Here is an 18,505-nt window from a genome sequence, read left to right on the forward strand (position 1 = left end):
ATTCTCAAGTTTACCTTTTGCAACTGGAACAAAAGCGAAATCGAATTACGCTTGCTCATCTTTCAGTCTAACGGAGGTATACATAATGAAAGTAAACTGACGTAAACCCTTTTTCACAGGAGCAGCATGCGTCTCTGTGACTGCGTCGCACAGATTTAAATCTCTGTGTGCACTTTGTGTAGATCTACAGGTCTAACACAACACCCGTGGTCGGTTGGCAAGCTGTGTGTACAGAGTTTATGTAAAAGTGAGAGAGCACCTGGAAACGCCGGCGTTCTCATGACAGGTGACATGAATTACTACAAGGCCCAGCATTCTTTGCGGTGACGGTTTTTTTTTCAGTCTCCCTCACTGAAGGAGAGAACGGCTCTCTGTTTATGTTCAGATGCTCTCAACAAAGAGCAGTGCAGCACACGGGCCGGCGTTTTTTAAAAAGAAAAACACTGGATATTCCCTCTCATGTGGTGAACATTCATAACTCGGCATAGAAAGGGAGGGACCGTCAGAGCAAACCCTCTCTTGCATTTTCTTCTTTTTCCTTCTCGTTTCGTTTTTTTTTTTTTTTTTTTTTTTGCAACCGAGGTGGGGGAAATTTTCATAGAATCGTCTTTGTGTTAGCCCAGTAGAGCGCTAGCGTCGCTAGCCTCGCCAAGTTACGGAGCAGGCGGCCGGTCGCAGGAGCCACATCGAAGACCTGAATGAAAAAGGACCCCATCCTAACTTAACCGTGAGTAAAAACGCCTGCAAGCTAGCTCAGACCCACCAACGAATAGTGTCCTAGCAAATTACTCCGTTGTGGAGCGCCTGGCTGAGTTAGCTCAACGTCTCAACGTTAGCCATCCTTAAGGACAATGTTAATCTGACTGACTGTTCTCCGGCTCCAGCCGTCGTTTTTGTCCCGACGTGTCTTTGATTCTGTGAGCAGTTTTTTTTTTAATGGTATTTTGTACGAAACTCTGACCTTTATTCAATGACTGACCCCCTCACTAAGTAAGTCATCACAATCCTATTGTGAGAGCGATAGCCAAGTGCTGATCTCTGCCAAGTATGAAACACACACGCACGTACGCACGCACGCACGCACACACACACACACATTGACACTGCTTCTCTTCGGAAATCGGCATCAGCAACTCCACAAAGGTAGACTAGTATGTGTGCGCGCACGTGTCTGTGTTTGTGTATGTGAGAGAGGTAAAAAGACAGACAGAGAGGAGATATTAGTTTACAGTTAGCCTCAGTTCCTGTCTGTGTGCTGCTCCATCTGGGCTAGTTTGTGTGTGTGTGTGTGTGTGTGTGGGGGGGGGGGTCGTTGGAAAATGAACATTGCCTGATAAGGAACTAAGCAAACGCAGTCTCTTGCCTTTCCTGAGGCTCGCTCTCTCTCCTCATCTCTCTCACTCACTCACTCACTCACTCACTCACTCACTCACTCACTCACCCTGTCACTGTGTTCAATTTGCTAAAAAAAACAATGCTGTAAGTACTGCCTTTAGGCATCTCATTGTGACTTCCTCGTTGCCTGGTGCAAAGGTCATGATGAAAGCAGTCGCATTAACTCTGTCTTCCCATCACTGCCCAAAGGGGAATCCTAAGTCCTCATTTCCATTGTGTACTAATTAGTGACCAGTGTGGTGATAATCAGGTCAGGAAACTAAACATTTTAGAAATGCTTGTCATCATGACTAGTAGAGCTTAATTGATTTGACCATGTTACTGCCCAGCAAGACTTAAATTCAAAATAAAACCACCAGATTATGGTGAGTTACCTGCCGAGATCAACCGCCTTTGAATGACTGACATTTGTCATTAACTAGCAGGTGCTCAGCAATGCATCCTCTTAGCAAAGGTGGTAAAATTGAAGTGACTGAGCTTTTTTAACTTTTACTGAAACCACTACCCCCTTCTCATATTCATATTTGTAAATAATTGCTGTAATTATCAGTAGGTTCCTAAGCTTACTTGTTACTTTTTCTTTTTTACCAGTGAACAACACATTTTTATAGAATGAATTAGATCTCCAAGTAATTGTTGGTTACCCTGTTAAAGTGGCTAACGGTTGCAGCTGAAATTTATCCATGGCTGTTGATTGAAAGTCCAATTGAAATAACCATGTAATTGGCCCCACCAGTAAATACAATATTGTTACCTGCCATGGGTGGGTCTGAAGATATCGGCTATTTTAAGTCTGAGTTTTCCGGAACTATAAATGGCAAAAACTTAATTTCCTGTTTCATAAAGGTTGGTTCATGTAACAGAGAACGTGGTTAAGCGTGTGCAAGTGTGTGCACTTGCATTTATACACCGCCTGTGTATAAAAATGTGTGTGTGTGTGTGTGTGTGTGTGTGTGTGTGTGTGTGTGTGTGTGTGTGTGTGTGTGTGTGTGTGTGCATGCACGCAGGTGTCATTGCCTGCCTGCCTGCCTGCCTGCCTGCCTGCGTGCGTGCGTGCGCGTGTGTGTGTGTGTGTTCCCTCAGCATGGTTTAGCATATCGGTTTCAGCGAGGAAACTGGAGCTGATGGTGTCAGGAGAGCGGGTGAGACGGAGCAAGAGAGGGAGAGAGACAGAGAGAATAGAGAGAGCAGGATGTGGAGTGAGAGAGACAGAGAGAATGAGGGAAAGAAGGAGAGAGCAAGCTCCGATGTCTTAATGTGGGGCCGGGGTAGCCTGTATCCCTTGTAACCCAGTCTGTGGGGAGACAACAAATCTTCTCTGAGCCCCAGCTCGGCCTTCACATTATGTAGCTGCTGTTGTGGAAACAGGAGAACCCATGTCGTTTCAGTTTTATTGAATTTATTATTATTATTTTAATATTATCATTACTTTTTAAATTACTTCAACTGAAAGCTATGGTGTTCAGTTGCAGGCTGAACAAGTTTAATTACACAGTAGGGGTATGAATCTGATTCATAGACCTTAAGAAAATGTCTAGAATGTATAAGGATCAAGCTAGAATGAAGGCTTCTATCCTGAAAAGTTAAAGTTTTGGAGATAGTTGGTGTTGATTTGACTTTAGCTTTATGTGGTTCTGATAGAGGGACGGTTCAAATCTACCGTGGGAAAGGAGAAGTAAATTAAGGTCAGTGTGCCGGTTAATAGACACTCTTCTTTCCCTTATCTAAGCGGTCAGACTCGCAGTTGCTGCTCTGTGAAATATCGTTTGCCGCAAACTAGCAGTGCCTACTTAAAGAAAAAAAAGGAAGTCAAAGTGGTATTGTGAAAATTGCACCTTAAAACTGAAACTTGCCACCTCCGCTGTGAATTTTCACATGGCTGTCACGATACTTTCATAATCCGCAAGACTCACTCTTCTACGCCTCTTACTCGTCATGTCAATATGAGAGAAAATGTTTTCCTTTCCGCTTGCGTGTATTTAAACCGTTCATTTATCTGCGAGTATGTTTCACACGTACAGGAGACTTTCGTGTGGGACTCTTCAGAGAATGTAGTATGTGTGCCTATCTCTTTGCACTGCATGTGCAGGCAGAGAGTTTCATCAGCTCAGTTGAGATCTGCTGGCATAATCAGTTGGCATGGTTGGGCAGCTTTTCACCCCCCCTCCAAACACACACACACACACACACACACACACACACACACACTGCTTCCAGCTGTGTATGACGGTCTTTGGCACCTTCCTTTCCCTATCAGCTTATTCACTGCTTTTTTTTTTAAAGCAGAGGAAGATTATGTCTGTCACAGAAAGTGGGTCAGACAGTGGGCACGTTTTTACAGCCCTGTTTCTGTGAGGTAGAGGAAGAAAAGTGGGATTGGAGAGTGGGGGGGGGGGCTTAAAGCAGTGGTTTTTCCACACCATGGCTGGATGCTGGCTGGATCCAGTAGTGCTGGCATGCTCAAGCTCTCATCAGAACTGCATTCACAGAGTTCTCCAGGCCAGTGCCGATGGCGTCTAATTTATCATCTACATTTAATTATCCAGAGCAGATTCAGTGTGTCATGTTTTGTCTGTCTGTTTTTGTGGACGCCTCCCCTCTCAGTCACCCTGGCCTAATTCATCTCGCTCCTCTTTGAGACAGTGCTCATGTTCTTTTCCCTCTGTTGTGTTTTTGTGTTTAATGGCTTGTTTCTACTCTCTTAGCTTGTCTCACAGGTACTTTGCTGATGCACAATAAAATAAATATCAACAGGGATTTCTCAGTGGTACTGATTGGAACAAAGTAAACAACCCAGAGATTGCTTTTGTTGTTGTTTGACGCCCTGGCCCCCAAAAGACTTGGCTTGTATTTGCAGCCCTCAGAAAACGTCTGTGTTCAACAGTCACAGGAAATGATATGCACTGAGACCAGTCAATAACAGCATGTCAACAAATGTGCTGTTTATTTGTTACCTTTCTACTTGGAATTTGTTTGTCTTTGCTTGCTTTGATTTGTTGTTGTCTGCCACATTGCTGGACGATAAAAGTGACATTTCAAGCACAATTATTCAAAGCACATTTTCATAGTTTTCATTCTATTCACTGCATTTTGCAAAAGAAAGCTGTGTTTTGCAGGGAATTGCACTTAATGGTTCATATGCTTTTAGATTCTGAAATCAGATGTAGAATTTTGCAAGATCCTTTTACTAGTATGGACAGTGTGTGCAAAAGTCAAGACTTTGTTAGTCAAATACTGAAGACAATAAGCAGTTTAAATTTACTAATTGTGATTTACTAGATGTTATCATCTAGGTTAAAAAATTAGGAGCATCATCTTTGGTGTGATCAAGCCCCCCCCCCCCAAGTGTGTGTGTGTGTGTGTGTGTGTGTGTGTGTGTGTGTGTATAGAGAGAGAGAGAGAGAGAGAGAGAGAGAGAGAGAGAGAGAGAGAATAATGCAACAAACTGTTTTGATCCCACAACATTGTGGGAGGATCTTAAAGCTTCAGGGACACTTTCTTTCCGTTTGTCATACCTGTTCCCTTCCTCTGATCAGCTTCTCCCTTCCTCAGTCACCGAATCCTCCATAATCTCTTTTCTCCTTCTGTTACACAGTCATTGAAAGGCCTGTCTCCCACTTTTTTTTTTTTTTGCTGCTGCCAATACCTGAGTCAGAGAAGGCAGCGAGGAAAGATGGAAATAAGCAATGCTGTTCAGGTCCCTGAAAAACCATTGGGGAGTTCACTGCTATTTTCGGCAAGTTTATTACCTTACCGTTAAAAGCCAGTGAAATCTATGAATAGAAGCCTTATTTTTCAAAATGTTAGGGGAGGTCATTTGTAAAAAAAAAAAAAAATTTTTTTTTTCAAAAAACATAACAAAAATATGCAAGTTGACATCATGTTGCTTCCCAACGGTAGCAAAACATATTCCACAATGGAGAACACACTCTTACTTTCCCTTGACCGCATTGGCTTGCACACCCTAAAACTCATCTGCTGTTTGCACTCATTTTAACTGCCAGCTAGACTTTTAGATCGGAGCATGACCAAACGACAGTGAAGTCCTCGACCAGTAACTACAGCTGACAGCGACCATTTGGCTGAAGGTAATTTCCCATCCCTGTTGACAATGATACCAAAGAAACAAGACGCCCCACGCAGTGTTTTTTGTCTTTCCATCGTGGGTGTCTAAGAAGGCCAAGGGCCATAGCTGCTGGGCTTGCTGTAAGGTGCCCTATTTTCCCCTATGTCTAACTTCCAGACACATCTCGAGCAGAAAGTTAAAACCCTGTTGAGGTCAACATTAAAGAGACACAGAAGCACTTATTATCTTTTCGCTTGTTCAGAGCGGAAAGCTAATGCCTAGTCCACACGTACACAGGTATTTTTGAAAACGTAGGTTTTTCTTTGCATTTTGTCCATTCCGTCCACACGCAAACTGTGTTTTAGATCAGTGAAAATAGACCTTTTGGAAAACTCCTTCCAGGGTGAAGATTTTCAGAAACTCCGTTTTCAGTGTTGATGTGTAGACAGGGAAAATTTAGTTTTTGACTTGTTGTTGGCTTTTTTTTCAGGCTTCTAATTGGCCAGCATAGCTTTAGGTTTAGGGTTATATTGCTGCCTGTTGGTTTGGCATGCTCTTGATGCCACATTCATTGTGTTGTGTATAGGGCTGTCATGATATTAGATTTTCACTACATGATTATTGTGGCCAAAAGAATTCACGATAACAATATTATTGCAATATCTATAGAAAATTTTAAAAATAATAATAATGCTATCAGTTAAATTCATCTTAAACTTTGTTTATTTTGCGTTTCATCTCTTTTTGGCAAATGAATTGCACTCAAGATACAAGTGTAGAGAGGTGGAGAGAGACTCTGTAACCATAACTGTACAAAAATATACAGAAAGAAGAATTACATTTAATGGATAGTGAAATGGCAACCAGATGAACTGATAAACAAAAGATCCACAAGGCCTTACATCTGCCATCAATACAATGTCAACTGAAACAAAGTCACTTGCGGGGGGGAGCAGTGGACAGAGAGTTTTTGTGCAAGACCACAGGCTGACAACTAACAACTCTGATATGCTGATCATGTCCTTACATCATTTTTTCCTCTTTCCATTTTTTTATGACTTGAATTTTGCACAGCAGTAGTAGCCACACACTGTGGTAGCAGCTAGCTCATGTAGCAGTTTGACCAAGTTTAGACCAGTCTGAGTTAGTGTCAAACCCCACAAAGGATACATGTATTCAGAATACACATGACCCCTGGTTATTTTTTTACAACATTTATCATTTACAAATTTATACTTAATTGCAAGGCAGGGAAATAAAACACTCAATTTAAATAATCTCAACCACACCATTGGTCAATTTTGAAAGGTTATATTAGAGCAAAAAGGGGAAGAAAAAAGTTCCTTAAAATTCATCTCATCATCAGCCATTTCTCTGGGGTCGGGTCACAGTGGCAGCAAGCTAAGTAGGGCATTCCAGATGTCCCTCTCCCCAGCAACGCCCTTCCAGCTACTCCAAGACGTCCCAAGACGTTCCCAGGCCAGACTGGACATGTAGTCCCTCCAGCGAGTTTTGGGTCTATCCTGGAGTCTCCCCCCAGTTAGATGTGCCTGGAAAACCTCCAAAAGGAAGGCACTCAGCAGGCATCCTAATCAGATGCCCGAACCACCTGAACTGGCTCCTTTTGATGCAAAGGAACAGCGGCTCTACTCCGAGCTCCCTCCGGATGTCCAGGCTCCTCACCCTATCTCGAAGGCTGAGCCCAGTCACCCTACGGAGGAAACTCATTTCAGCCGCTTGTTTCTGCGATCTCACCCTTTCGGTCACTACCCAAAGCTCATGAGGGTTGAGGGTTGGAACAAAGATTGACTGGTAGATTGAGAGCTTCACGTTCTGGCTCAGCTCCCTCTTCTTTACCACAACAGTCTGGTACAATGTCCGCATTACTGCTGATGCTGCACCAATCTGCCTATAAATCTCCCGCTCCATCCTACCCTCACTTGTGAACAAGACCTCGAGATACTTGAACTCCTTCACTTGAGGCAACAACTCATCCCCAACCTGGAGGGAGCAATCCACCATTTTCTGGTAGAGAACCATGGCCTCAGACTTGAAGGTGCTGACTCTCGTCCCGGCCATTTCACACTCAGGTGCAAACCACCCCAGTGCGTGCTGGAGGTGGCGTTCTGATAAAGCCAACAAAACCACATCATCTGCGAGGGAGCAGAGATGTAATTCTGGTGCCGGGTGTGGATGAGAGTTGCCCTGAGATGCTGAAGGCTCTGGACATTGTTGGGCTGTCTTGGCTGACATGCCTCTTCAGTGTCACATGGAGGTCAAGGACAATAACTGTGGAGTGGCAGACTGGAGTGGCGATTCCCATATTTAAAAAAGGGGACTGGAGGGTGTGCTCCAAATATTGTGGTATCACACTGCTCAGTCTCCCTTGGGAAAGTCTACTCTAGGGTGCTGGAAAGGAGGCTCTGACCGATTGTTGAACCTCGGATCCAGGAGGAACAATGCGGATCCCGTTCTGGCCGTGGAACAACGGACCAACTCCTTGCGGAAGTGCTGAGGGAGGCATGGGAGTTTGACCAGCCAGTCTAAATGTGTTTTGTGGACTTGGAGAAGGCTTACGACTGTGTACCCTGGAGCACTCTGTGGGGGGTACTGCGGGAGTATGGGGTACTGGGGCAGTTGCTACAGGGCATCTGGTCCTTGTATAACCAAAGTGAGAGCTGTGTCCGCGTTCTCGGCACAAAGTCAAACACGTTTTCGGTGGGTGTCGGACTCCGCTAAGATTGTCCCTTGTCTCTTATTCTGTTTGTGATATTCATGGACAGGATCACAAGGCGCAGCCAAGATGAGGAGTGTGTCCTTTTTGGGAGCCATATAATTCAGTTCAGTTTATAAAGTAAATATACTCCACTTTGGGATTTCCCAGTTATCACTATCAGTTTAGTTCAGTTCACGCAACAAAATAACTCCACTGGTTATCCAACAAACAAAACCCAAAACAAGGAGGTATTCCCAACTGCAGTTCAGTTAACTCGCAAACAAAAATCTACAAACCCCTAAAGCTTTTGTCAAGAGAAAAAAGGCAAAAAACAAAAGACAAATGGTCACCCGGCTTTCGCCGGCTCATTGTTACTATGATGAGTGATTATTAGGCTGTTGATGAGTCTCCAGAGATCTTTACCTGTTGGATCCTCAACAAGTGCCTTGAGATGATGAAAGGAGATGATTTTTCACAGGGTCACACATGCGAATATATAACAAATGCGGCCTTAACACAGCGCAAAGACCTGTTTTTTACTCGCCGGTGTCAGTCACCACACTGTTTTGTGTGCCTCGTCATAAAGGAACGTAAGGGGCCCGTGTTTCCGAAAGCAGGTAAATCAGAGCCATATCACTGGTTGTTGGTGTGTGTCGGCCCTGTGATGGACTGGCAGCCTGTCCAGGGTGTCTTCCCGCCTGCTGCCCAATGACAGCTGGGATAGGCTCCAGCATCCCTGTGACCCTGAGCAGGATAAGCGGTTTGGGTAATGGATGGATGGATGGATCACTGGTTGACAAGACTGGTGGGTGTGTGGAGGTGAGTGAAAACAGACTGATAGCTAGAAACATTTCTTATTATTTATAACAACATAATTTGAGTGATCGCCACACTAGCAAATTACTGCCTCTTAGTGTCATGGGGGAGGGAGACAAAGTGAGAATGGAAAGAAACGGAAGTGATTTAAGAGGCGCTGGATTATTTACACGATATTATATATGTGTATTATTATTATATCTTTTTTTTTTTTTTAAATTTATTTCTGATTTTTCCCTTTTTTCTCCCAATTTAGTGGCCAATTGATCCCTATTTTAATTCAAACACCCACCCTCGTATTGCATGCGTTCGCCAACTGCATCTCTCCGGCCGGCAGTCTCGAAGGAAAGCGCCTCCCCACTTTCGTGACAAGGCGAATCCAAGCCGAACCACTGTTTTTCCGACACACACAGAGACGCATTCACATGACGAACACAAGCCGACTCCGCCCCCCTCCCGAAGACAGCGTTGCCAATGATTGCTGCTTCGTCGAGTCCGGCCATAGTCGGATCTGACGAGACCGGGGCGCGAACCCCAGTCCCCAGTGGGCAACTGCATCGACACCAAGCCGATGCTTAGACCGCTACGCCACCGCGGACCCCTTGATATCATTTTTTAAATATCACGATTATCATCAATGCCAGTTTATTGAGACACCCCTAGTTGAGTAGCATGTGTTTTTGCGTTTTCATTTGGATGGAGATTTTTTTTTTAAGCAGTGTAGTAGTAGTAGTAGTAGTATTGCTTGCGGGGATGGGATTTTTTTTTAAGAACAAAGGAGGAAAAACCCCGTTTTCAAATATAACCGTGTCGTGTGGACTAGCAATAAGTGGGAGTGGCTCCTCCATAAGTGATTATGTTACAGTGGACAAGCTGTGGGGGATGTTAAAGTGGCCATATCATGCTCCTTCTGCTCTATATTTTTATTCTGGGGCTCAACTAGAGTAGCTTTGCATGATTCACAGTTAAAAAGAAATCCTTATTTATCTTATACTAGCCCTTTTGCAGCCCCTCAGTTCATCCGCTGTCTGAAATGGCCGTTTGGGCTATTTTCTGTTTAAGGCCCCCTTCTCTAAAAGCCCACTTTCTTCTGAATGGACAACTTCCGGAAGTCTGCTGAGGGGGCAGCACCCGGTGCTTGTTGTATTGAACTCTATCTCCATTGAGATCTGTTTCCCCCTAGCCAGAGTTTAATACAACAATGGGATGTTTGATTAACCTAAACCTAATCTCAGCCTAACCCTAACCGTAATGTAACTTCAATCTAACTCTAAGCTTAACCTTACGCCTAACTTAACCTAATTGTAACCGATAGCTAACCTGTTTCCATGCAAACACTTTTGTGTCGTTAGGGGTAAACAGATCTTGATGGTGAAACAGAGTTTGATACAACACCGGTGTAGGAGGTTCTGTTCCGTAAGCAAACTTTAAACATACTAAGTAACAAAATTTCTCGTTCTTCATTGGAAATGGCAACTTCTCAAATCCATCTTTATATGTTCGAGCCCAGTTATGCTGTTGTTCTAGTGAAGGTCGGCTGTCTTTAATAATAAATACATTTCTGTTCTTAAATAAAAAAATATAGATATGTCACATTACGCCTCGCCCCTTCTGTGTTTAAAAGGGATTGTGATGCTGCAAACTGGAGTAAACTCCCTTTTCCTCAAGCAGTGGTGGCAGTGGAGCTCTTGTTGTGGTTCGGTGCATCCACTGCCAAAATGAAAACAGAAGAAACATTCAGATGAAAGAGGAGAAACGCTGGAAAAGATGGGTGGAGTATGGCGTGGACTGTGGTAGAAAAAGCTCGGACGCGATCCAACCAGCAGAGAAGAAATCTAGGCTGGGTAGACCAGAGAGAAAAGGGAAGGAGAGAAAGTCCTAAGAATGAAAATGATTGTGAAACTGGCCTTGCTAGCTGCCAAATCAGACAAAACCTATCTCCTTTGTCTGAAATGCTTACAGATAAAGTGTGTGTGTGTGTGTGTGTGTGTGTGTGTGTGTGTGTGTGTGTGTGTGTGTGTGTGTGTGTGTGTGTGTGTCCGTGCACACACGTGTCTGTATCTGTTTTGGACCAATTTGTGCTGCACCTGGTCACAGTTTGTAATCATTAGCCTCTTGTCTACAGGGTTGCTGGAGCCATTCCTGATGAGGAGCCAGTGCTTATCGTTCAACCACGTGCAAGCCTGCGCTTCATTGGGATTATCTAGGGGCTTGAGCAGGGTTTACACCACACGCCTCTAGCTCCTTTATACCTGACAGGCTTTTCTAACCATTACGAGACACTGTTTGTCTTTGAGGAGAGGAGTGGGATTTCATAATGGTAAATTACAAATGACAGCAGAAAAATGGCAGTTCAAATTAGGTGGGAAACTGGCTTGACAAGAAGGGTGGGTTAAGAAAGAGAAATAGGAAGACATGTTACAAAAATCCTGGGACAGATCTGAACCCAGGTCATTGTGCAGCAATAGCAAAGCAATATAATTCCAAGACATGGAGAAATCAGTAGGATTTCTTATTCAGGGATGTTGGTTGTTCAACAAGTTATCAGAAACCATGTTCAGTTACACTGAGCGCATGGAGGCCTTTTGGGTTTTTTCTTTTTTTTTTTTTTGGTCACCAATGGTTCATGAATCAATGGCTGCACAAAAGCCTCCACTTGCCGCGATCCTTGATCATAAATCTAGTAGTGTTACTCCCTGAAGTCACAGCCTCGACAGGTTACAGAATAGACTCCGTGTTTGTGTGTGCGCACGTACAGGCACATTAGCTGATTTGGCACAGGAAAAGGGTAATGGGAAGCAGGAAATGGCAGTCATGCATGATGGAGAAAATAGACACAGGCCCATGTTTACATGCGTTGATGTGTGTGTGTAGGTTTGTGTAGATGAGAGAAATTGCTAGAATGAGTCCACTTTCAGTTTTCAGCTGCCTATACATAGGAGCTATAAAGCAAGTAGACAGCAGAGAATCACATATACACACACACAAACGTTAAAGAGGCCATATAATGCTTTTTGGGTTTTTCCCCTTTCCTTTAGAGTGTCCTATAGTTGGGGGGGTGCATGTAAAATGGCTGCAGTTACAGAGCCCAAAGTCCATGCCAAAGGGAGTTATTCTCTCCGACAGAAAACACTGCCTGAAATGCCTCGTTTGTAGACCAGCATTTTCTTCCGTTACTAATCTACGTCACTATGTAACACTTTTTCATAATGTCTGCCTAGTGGCTAGTTTGGCCTGCCCTCAAACAAAGTTAGGTATAGCGGAGATGGGAGGACTCAAACAAAGTAAGGTTGAGTGGAGGCCGGGAATAGTTTGGTTGATACGTATCGCAATGTCAAGAAGATGTTATTTTCTTCAGTGTGAAGGGAAATTCCCTCTGTATGGACTTCCAAAGGAAGACTAAATGAAGAATCGGTGTTTAAAATTCCTTTTTACCACTAATCTTCCGCAGTACAAACCAACCTTTTAAAATACAGCCATGAACTGAGCAGTCAGATTACATGCCTTTATTTCAATCCTCTTCTTCTTCTTTCAGCTTATTCCTTGTTTCTCAGGGGTTGCCACAGCGGATTTTATAGTTTCCATTGGTACCCTGTAAGGGCACAGCACTAATGGCCGCCATTGTTAACCCAGGCCTTGACCTATATGGTCCTTTATTTCAACCCTATCGCCTCAAAATCGTGGTGTTATTTTCACAACCACCGAGGATTAATGTCACCATCCCCCGAAACATGATTTTTTTTTTATCAATTAATACGCAATCAACCATAGAAATAATTTTGGATACCAAAAGCAGTTATGCTCAAGCGAAGATATTCCAAGCCAAAAGCCTGTCAAACTACGTCTTCTTGGTAAATGTATGTACATGTTATCGCAAAACGGTCTACTTCAGTAGTATTATAGGCATTTGATGTACTCCAGCATACAAATAACTGATCATGTAGGGAGATACTATACAGTCGTTTGGCGACAGCAGAATAACATTTTACTAGCTATATCCTGACAGCCGACTTTTTCCACTTCAGTTGGCATTTTAGTGCATTTCCCATATGTACACCGATTAACAGGGGCATATATAGAACATTTTTTAAGTGCGGCTTGTGATTGAAAGACTAAATCCACTTTTATGTCACAGGTAATGAGCATGATATTTACCAGATCCTGCCGTAATCTTTGTTGCTGCGGATGTTCGTGCTGTCCACTTTCATATTCGGGCTCAAACATGTACGGAGAAGTTGCCATTTCCAATCAGGAATGGGGAATTGGGTTACTTAGTAGGTTTATAGTTTATGATCTGCTGTGGCGACCCCTAACAGAAGCAGCCAAAAGTAGTAGTATGAGTAGTAGTAGTAGTAGGTTTATAGTTTGCTTATGGAACTTCCTACACCGGTGTTGTATCGAACTCTGTTTCCCCATCGAGATCAGTTTCCCCTAGCCAGACAAATGCATTTGCATGGAAACAGGTTAGCTATCGGTCATGATTAGGTTAATTGTGTTTTCAATCAAAAAACACAGCGGCATTGGTTTTACAACACTGGCCTACCATCTCTACCTGCTGGTGTTCGGGTAGCAAGTGCTGGGAGGGGGCTGATTACAAATGTAGGGGCATGAGAGAAGAGGGCTGGCGTTCAAATTACAGCCTCATCAATGATTCAGATGGATGAACACAGACGAGGACAAATGAATTGACACACCAACAGACAACAAACAGACCCTCTGTTGGAAGTGCTATAACAACAGAACAGAACAGAACAGAAGCTTAAGCAAACACATCTGCAATTATACACCATTAAACATATGTACATTTAATTAAGCACATAGAAAACCAAGTCTCTCCGGTGGAAGGGTGAAAACACAAATTGATATACACACTGTGGAACACACACATAGACATTAACATAATGATCATGCCCACTCACTAAGCAAGCACATTCATACAGTGGCATATGCACCCATGCAACATGTACAATGAATGTGGAGCCACACAAATATGTGGAAACAGGAACATGCAGAGGTGTATGCAAATATGGTCTATATCTCCAAGCACCTGGTTATGTGAACACACACACACACACACACACACACACACACACACACACACACACACACACACACACACAAGCCAAGTGCCATCCCCTGATTGTACACAGTTTACAATGTGATCATTCTCAAAGCCCATCAACCACACCACAGACCCTTACAGCAGCGCACACACTGTGCAGGGTAAAATGTGCACATTGTCATGATTTTAGGATGATGTGGTTCCATCTCTTCTCGTACTGACTTGGAGATACTGGGCATGCGAGTTCTGTAATTTATGTAACTTAAATAACTGATTTTGCCCTGAACATCTGACGTAACCTGTCACGTTATGTCATTGCCGAGGTAGCCATAGAAACATCATAATCTCAATATTACGATTCCACCTTGTATGACTAAAATTCTACAAGTTGGAACTCAAACTCATTTCATTTAGGACCTCTGATTTATTTAAAATGACAATATCATACTCATTCCAGTTGTATATTTTATTCTGGGGCTCCACTAGAGTAGCTTTGCATGATTCACAGTTAAAAAAAAACAACCTTATTTATCTTATACTGGCCCTTTTGTAGCCCTTCAGTTCATCCTGTCTGAAACGGGCTGTTTGGGCTATTTTTTCTTTAAGGCCCCCCTTCCCTAAAAGCCCACTTTCTTCTGACTGGCCAAATACTGGAAGCCTGCTGAGGGGCCAGCACCCAGTGCTTGTATCGAACTCTGCTTCCCGGTCGAGATCTGTTTCCCCCTAGCCAGAGTTTGTTACAACACCGGGACGTTTGATTAACCTTGACCTTATGTCAACCTAACCCTAAGCTTAATCTACTGATTACCTTAAAAAAAAGTCTGCAAAAATGTGCTTATTTGAATACAGCTATGTTGCCATGCTCCGTCTCTGACTAGGAATTTAAATGTGCCTTAACCTTAATGTGACAGCTGGTTACTGAGCAGACAAGGTGCTGCTACTGCCAACGTTTTTTAAAAAGTTGAAAAATGAAAATGCCTGTCGGGTGCATATCCATTAGCAGTTTTCAAATAAATGGAAAAAAATTATCCCGTGCACAGGGCTACATCCTAAACATTCAAGAGGAACATCGAGGGGTGAGAGGAACTAGTTGTCATCAAAGTAATTCAAAACCCCTGTTTCCGTCATTCTTTATCACTCGATCTTTTTATCAACAAATCTGTTTACAAACCTCAAGCAGGTGTGAAACATTTTTTGTAATGTTAGGATTTATTGGTTCAGTTGATTTTTCTTTTTTTGTTACTTCAGGGCTTAAAAGCTTATACATCATAGTGACAAACTAACAGTATTCTGTTGTCTGGAACCCTCTGAAGCAAAGGCTGCTGTTTTTCTGTATATAAACCTTATAGAAACATTAATTTCTTTCACTCCTGAGATCAGTTTGATTCTATTGTTTTATCACCGTTTTAAAGATCCAGTCCATTCAGCCTAGTTTCATTTTTTTCAGCTTTAGATGTATCCTTTGATTTTTTGTGTCAGTGTTTAGTGTGCTCTCTCTGAACACAACCAGTTCTCAATGGGTTGAGGGGACATGGCCCTTGTCCTCCAGACAGTTGGTTACAGATGCTCCACTGTTGGTCACAATGTCCCAAGTGCTTGTATGCATGAGCTTCATAGATGCACTCTAGCTGCTCAAGCCCAAGAGACTGAAGTGGATGAGCCCCTCAGAGACCAGCAAATCATGAATTAGTGGTGAGAACAACCACCAAGTCAAAGCTAGTCAATGTCAACACCCTTGATAGCTATCTAGCCAGCTAACTTGCATTATGTTGTTAGACAACGATTCACTGGCTGGGATAAGATTTATTTACTGATGATGACAATTTGTTGATTTCCCATTCAAATATGGGTATTAGATGATGCAGTTTATTACTGGAAGCAGACCGGTGATATGGCCCGTTTAATTATGTTGGCAACAGGGGGACAGCTTTTCGAGGGGCTGTAGTCTTATTTTCAGTACTTGGGCAATTCTAATATTTTGGATAACTTTACAAGTATTTACATCAACAAACTTTCTGTTAAAAAATACAAGATGGGCACCTGGGTAGCATAGCGGTCCCTGTGTTGCCTCCTGCTTGGTCGGGCATCCCTACAGACACAATTGGCTGTGTCTGTGGGTGGGGAGCCGAAAGTGGGTATGTGTCCTGGTCGCTGCATTAATGCCTCCTCTGATCGGTCGGGGCACCTGTTCAGGGGGGGAGGGGAACTGGGGGGAATAACATGATCCTCCTACGCACTACATCCCCCTGGCGAAACTCCTCACTGTCAGGTGAAAAGAAGCAGTTGGCGACTCCACATGTATCGGAAGAGGCATGTGGTAGTCTGCAACCCTCCCTGGATCGGCAGAGGGGGTGGAGTAGCGACCGGGATGGCTCGGAAGAGTGGGGTAATTGGCTGGATACAATTGGGGAGAAAAGGGGGGGAAAATCAAAAAAAGAAAAAAATACAAGATTAGAAAACACGATTCTCATTTGACTGGATCATTTGACCATGCTGGAAGAGGTCTAGGCTTACAATCTGCCAGGGGCGTGTTGGCAGCTCGTGCGACATCATTGTCTCCCTCTGCTGCTCAATGGCGTATTCATTGCAGACAGTGCATTTGCCTACAAAGTCCTTGATTTCCCTCCTCATCCCCGGCCAGTACAGTGTGTCGCGTGCTTGCCTGTAACAGGCAAACGCGATTCTCATTTGACTGGATCTTTAACAATGAGGCTGTGTTTTGAAAGCTAGCTAGGCCACAGCCAGAACCATTGATTTCTTTTTTCCTCTCTAAAGACTTTTTTAGGGCACTTCTGCTTACATTGGACCATACAAAGTAGGGGTGTGACGGTCCATCGATCTGGATCGATGTATTGGTTTGATCATCGACGATTCCGGTGTTCCGGTGACGACATATTCTTCGTAAATTTCATAATTCCATTATAATTCTGTTATCCTCTTTCAGTGTTGTGTAAATTGTGTAAACACAACATCCGTTACACGTTGTCCGTCTTGGGAGCGAGATCCCCCCTCTGTTGCTCTCCCTGGGGTTTCTTCCTATTTTTTTCTCCCTGTTACAGGTTTTTTTTTAGGGAGTTGATCCTTATCCGATGTGAAGGTCTAAGGACAGGATGTTGTGTTGCTGTAAAGCCCCTTGAGGCAAATTTGTAATTTGAGATAATAGGCTATACAGATAAAATTTACTTGACTTGACTTGACTTGGGCAGCATGGTTGCACGTTGGTTAGCGCGGTCGCCTCACAGCAAGAAGGTTCTGGGTTCGAGTTCCGGGGTAGTCCAACCTTGGGGGTTGTCCCGGGTCGTCCTCTGTGTGGAGTTTGCATATTCTCCCCGTGTCTGCATGGGTTTCCTCTGGGTGCTCCGGTTTCCTCCCACAGTCCAAAGACATGTAGGTCAGGTGAATTGGCCGTACTAAATTGTCCCTAGGTATGAATGTGTGTGTGTGTGTGTGTGTGTGTGTGTGTGTGTGTGTGTGTGTGTGTGTGTGTGTGTGTGTGTGTGTGTGTGTGTGTGTGTGTGTGTGTGTGTGTGTGTGTGTGTGTGTCAGCCCTGTGTGATGGCCTGGCAGCCTGTCCAGGGTGTCTCCCCACCTGCCACCCAATGACTGCTGGGATAGGCTCCAGCATCCCTGAGAGCAGGATAAGCGGTTCGGATAATAGATGGATGGATGACTTGACTTGATTAAATATCATCAATGCAAAGTGAAAACATTGATCCATATCATCATCTTTAAGATACACTTAGGATGTGAAAATGTTAAAGCTCAATATCTCTAAACCACTGAGCAATTGTAAATCCAAGGAGATGAAGCGTAGTTTGCATAGTTAAGTTCATAATTGAAAGGTCATCAAGGGCTCTTAAAGTTAACTGATAAAAAAACATTTGCACTTAGCCAGAAGAAATGTTGCACTTTATAGTGAACAACAACAGGTCTATTGTTATTCTTTTTATTAATAATAATAGCTTGTTTTCCATTTAAATGTCTGGAAGAGCTCTAATAAAATTGTCAAATCATATTTTAGTTGCTTTCTGTGAGTTGATATAAATGAAACTAATTGTGTTAAATGGGTGTATGATATCGTCTCATATCAATCGCAGGCCCCTGAATTGAATCGAAATGAAGTCGTATCATAGTAGACTTTGTGATATCAGCACAGTGGCCCAGTGGTTAGCGCTCTGGCCTCACAACAAGAAGGTCTTGGGTTCGAACCCCGGGGGTCATCCCAGGTTGTCCTCTGTGGGGTCTGCATGTTCTCCCCGTGTCTGCGGTGGGTTTTCTCCGGGTGCTCCGGTTTCCCCCACCATCAAAAAGACATGCATGTTAGGGTTAGTACTCCTGTCTGTGCCCCTGACCGAGGCATGGCAAGACAAACTAAAGTTGGTCCCCGTGTGCTGCACGGTGGCTGCCCACTGTTCCTAGCTACACAGCTAGGATGGGTTAAATGCAGAGC

General features: G+C 43.6%; 1 protein-coding gene across 1 annotated transcript in view; it reads left to right on the forward strand.

Annotated features, from left to right (window-relative positions):
- The first annotated feature begins 396 nt into the window (after positions 1-396).
- The window catches only part of LOC130122668 (E3 ubiquitin-protein ligase pellino homolog 1), a 63,042-nt gene continuing 44,933 nt past the window's right edge, over positions 397-18,505 (forward strand). The window contains exon 1 of the mRNA XM_056291629.1: positions 397-727. The gene's annotated coding sequence lies outside the window, so the exon portion shown is untranslated. The remainder of the gene's footprint in view (positions 728-18,505) is intronic.

Source organism: Lampris incognitus, chromosome 13 (genome assembly GCF_029633865.1).
Source record: "Lampris incognitus isolate fLamInc1 chromosome 13, fLamInc1.hap2, whole genome shotgun sequence".
Lineage (NCBI taxonomy): Eukaryota > Metazoa > Chordata > Actinopteri > Lampriformes > Lampridae > Lampris > Lampris incognitus.